This window comes from Botryllus schlosseri, chromosome 3, assembly GCF_051294905.1.
Source record: "Botryllus schlosseri isolate E-star chromosome 3, Bs_hap1, whole genome shotgun sequence".
NCBI classification, from domain to species: Eukaryota; Metazoa; Chordata; class Ascidiacea; order Stolidobranchia; family Styelidae; genus Botryllus; species Botryllus schlosseri.
This window is the reverse complement of record NC_137238.1, coordinates 27,752,538-27,756,833: the sequence shown is the minus strand read 5'-3', so window position 1 is coordinate 27,756,833 and position 4,296 is coordinate 27,752,538.

Here is a 4,296-nt window from a genome sequence, read left to right as displayed (position 1 = left end):
ATTAGTCAGCGTTCGAGACTACCAGAATACTGTCATATCGACTTCATCTACGAGCAGGGCCGCAACTGCTGCACCCGAAACCCTAAAATGGCGGGGGGCGGGAGAACTCGAAGGGGCCAACATGCGACTTCGCGATATGTGTTACGAGATAAAACCTTAGCCGAAAATGACCGCCGCATGTTGACTGAAACCATCAATGTATACATATTGCCAATTGTCCATTGTCCATATGCGGGGAATAGTCCTGCCCAATATCCGAAGGCACCGACTCCGTCAGCTCAACCAGTAAATCTGATCACGTGGACTGAGAGAGGATGAAAGATTAATAGCAATATATGCAATTTTCAAGAATATAGCCCAAATTCAACGTATTGCGCGACTACGTACACAAAACCGCACACACATATAACAGTAGAACGTGCTTTCTCTAGTAGTGCTGAAAAAACCGACGAAAGAGGGGCGTCTGGGCTTACGACTTATGATCCAATGAGGGGGCGAGTTCAACGTTTTTTAGGGCTTACGAAGAACTGTTTCGTCCCGGCCTACGAGACATGCCATTTCATTTTCAGCCATTATCTTTTTACATTTTCATTTGTTACTTAAAATCCAGTGTGCATGCGCCATGCAATGCCCAGTTGGGTGTCTGCATTGTACACTTTGTATCCTGAACGATTGAAAATAAAAGAAACGTTGATTCACTGGTCAGCACATACTTTTTAGGCAGACAAAGTAAGAATGGTTTTGGGGTTTCTAAAGGGCACTGATTCCGAATATGACCTTGGTTTTTTCAAATTGGATCTTGTTTTGAAGACAGCCCATGCGACTATTTTGACCAAAACCTCCAATTTCCGTTGTAATGGCAAGATAGAAAATCGGCTCATTCACACTATAAAATTTACCACTTGTTATTTTTACACACAGAAGACTCATATAAATCAAAATACAGCAACATCACTATATTTGGGGGTGTTAGATTTATCATAGTTATAGACTTTCCCGGATATCATGAACATAAATAAACTCCAGTCATGTATATAAGTTTTTACCTAGATACTCAAATAACAGGGAATTAATTCAATCAGTTCTACGCCAATCACCTATTGTAAATTCGAAATATTCAGTTTTTTGTGCAATTTTCCCCTGTAAGCAATTCAGTGCAGTTTCTCGAAGGTTTCCAGCAATAGTCTGTCATAATATGTTCATCTCATCTCCCCTTGTTGTTTTGATGTCTTGGTGGAACCTCTCTCCTTGATAATCAACAAGATGTTCGGGAAATATATCAAGATTACTGACAGGAAGTGAACTTTTATGCTCGTGTTTGTTCCAAGTTTTCCATGTTTTCGTGGTTGTGTACTTTGTAATCATCGAAAAAGTTTTATTTATTACATATTAAGAGAAATTCCATGCAGTGAACTCCTTCCTGATATGAAATTTGAATCTTTCAACCGTATTCGAATCTGAAATCTCTCAAAAATACCAGATTTAAGCTTCTTATTTTGTAGGGATACTAGGTATACCCACTTGGTTGACTCAGCGGAAAATTATCCATTTACAAGTCAAAAGAAATCAGACGCATATGAGTATTGTAGTAAAGCTTTTCAATGACAAAGTTTATAGCTTTATACTGCTCTTTAATCTTGGTGGAATGAACAATTGAGACAGGAGAATGTGTAATTCCGTTGTGCAAAAGTAGGCCTACAAGTAGGAGGCTGGCAAAGTGCTTTTTTGACAGACAAATACTCCGCATCAAGTCATGTTAATATTGATAGAATTCCTGAGAAGGACATGAGAGTTCTTCATAGTCAATTATCTTTTACGATTATTCACGATTGTCGTCACACCAGACCCGGATATGCATAATTTCGCACAATTATGAATTTTTAGAACCATTTATAACTAATTCACGTCCTAACCCGATATGATCTTTGACTTTAATACGATTGCAAGTGCATTCAGGACAAATAGATTTATAGAAATGAAATAATCGAGTATGTGACACCCAGAAGATGCTTACCTCTTCAAGTAACGAGTAATAACGACAATTAAAACGGTAAGTAAGATATTTCATCTCGAGTGGTCATTCACAATTGTAAAAACGTTTCCGTAACTTTGTTGAATTGAATCACGCGAGGTCATCGCGAATTTAGGTTACTCTCAAAATTCACGGATGCACAGTTCACTATCGTTTCGCGGCGCGAAAAATCGCCATTGTTTGCAGTCATCGGTTGAGTACGGAGACACCGTCCACTTAACGCTCCTCCGGACACACAAAACAAACAATTCGAGGCTTTTCGGAGGCCTTGTCGACCACAGTTTACGAATACCGCAAGATCCAGATAAGATGCTCTACGAGTAGGCTACCAGCGGTTCTCAACATTGTTTTCAATGCGTACCCTTTACGAATTGTTTGCCTGTGTGGGGTACCCCTTAGAAATAATGTTGTTTAAGTGTATGTCATGGTGCAATGGTTCTCAACCTTTTAGTCTTCGAGCACCCCTTCGGACTGCCACGGACCCCTGCGGACCCTCTCCCACAGTTTCAGCTCAAAATTAGCTCAATTTACGTGCAACCGTCATCTGTCTTGTTTAAATATTAACTGTAGGCTGCTTATATACAGCAAGAAAATGACCATTCTTGAAAATAACATCATATTATTGATGTAGAAATTAGAAAGATTTTTAGTATTTCAAAGCGAATGCTGTAGCTGCAGTACTTGATATACGCGGTCGTGTCTTGAATATCCGCACCGTCAATTTGATATAGGCGGTGACGAAAGTAGCAATAACGCGTAACGCTTCAGACGACATCTTTGGGTATGATCGCAACATTTATGGCACCGAAATTAGGAAACGGAATTTTAATGAACATGTAACGTTCAGCCTAGTCATTTAGGCCTATATCTAGCAATTCACCTTGGAGTTTTTTTCTCGAATAACGGATTATCACAGTAGAAAATGGATTTTTGCAAACAATTTTCTCCAAAATGCCAACAAAACATCTTTAAACAGCGTTATGTTTGTATCAGTAGACTATATTGGCAATTTGGCAATTAAAACGAGTTTGCACAGTCGAATATTTCATGTCAGACGGTCGTTCTGGTTTATCTACCATTTTGCAAATTTGGATGCTTCGCGGACCCCCTGAAAATGCTTCGGTTACCCCTAGGGGTCCGCGAACCCCTGGTTGTTAACCACTGACATAGTGATTCACAAACTGTGGTGCGCGAGACCATTTTGAGTGGTAGGCGAAGATTTCGGTTGATTTTAATTGTATTTAATCTGTGATTTGCTGCGTGTTGCAGCTAGTTAGGTCCACTTTGAATACTCGATGTAACAATTACTTCATCTGTGTAACAATTTCTCATTGATGGCATTATTATCGCAGCGGATTCACAACATGCACATCAAGCAATTAGTGGGATTGACTAACGCGGATGCTAGGACTGGACTGATTACTTCGCCAGTATAGCAAGCAGGATATATTTCAACCATCTCGAATAAATTTAAAAATACACAAAGGATGGATTCACCGCATCGAACACTGAAGATAATGTTTCTCACAATGTGTTGTTCGTATGACATTCCATATCAACACGGCCATGAAATCCAGCCGTTTGGAACAACACATTGACGTGATCCGTGCAGATAAGGCTGCATTTAAAATAAACAAGTTTAAAACATGCTTTTTATTGCAATTGATTTGCTGTTGTTTTCAAGCCAAGACCTCGCCAATCTTTCATTGTGACTTAAGAGTAGAGTGCACTAGTCTTTAACCAGGACTATATCGTTATGCAGCATTTTTACGGTCGGCGGCCATCATCATCAGAACATCAATTCAGTAATAATGATCCATCTCCGTGCTATAACTGTTGACCCGACAACGATTTCGAGGGTTCCAATCATTACAAAGCGTATATATCGACTCTGTCGAATGCAAATTGTCCGTAAGCTCCTACTGAATGTTTTTGAGAAAGTATTGACACAATTAGGGCATAATTATACCATTCTCAAATAAAAAAGACATGTTTTAAACAAAGTGTTTTAAAACATGATTTGTAAATGCAACCCTACACGCAGCATATTCGAAATTCAGGCATCGACATCGACGTGTGAGCAATGATTCTCGCACAGCCAGGCTTTGATGGCCAGTAAGGCCAAGAGACGGAATTGTCTCATTCAGTCTGGAAAATGGAAATTGTATCTGATGTGCTGTAAGTAATGTTATAACTGGGGTTGCATGTAAAGCAAATGGTTGTTTAAAACACTTTGTTTGAGGCATGTTTCAAACAGTCTTCTA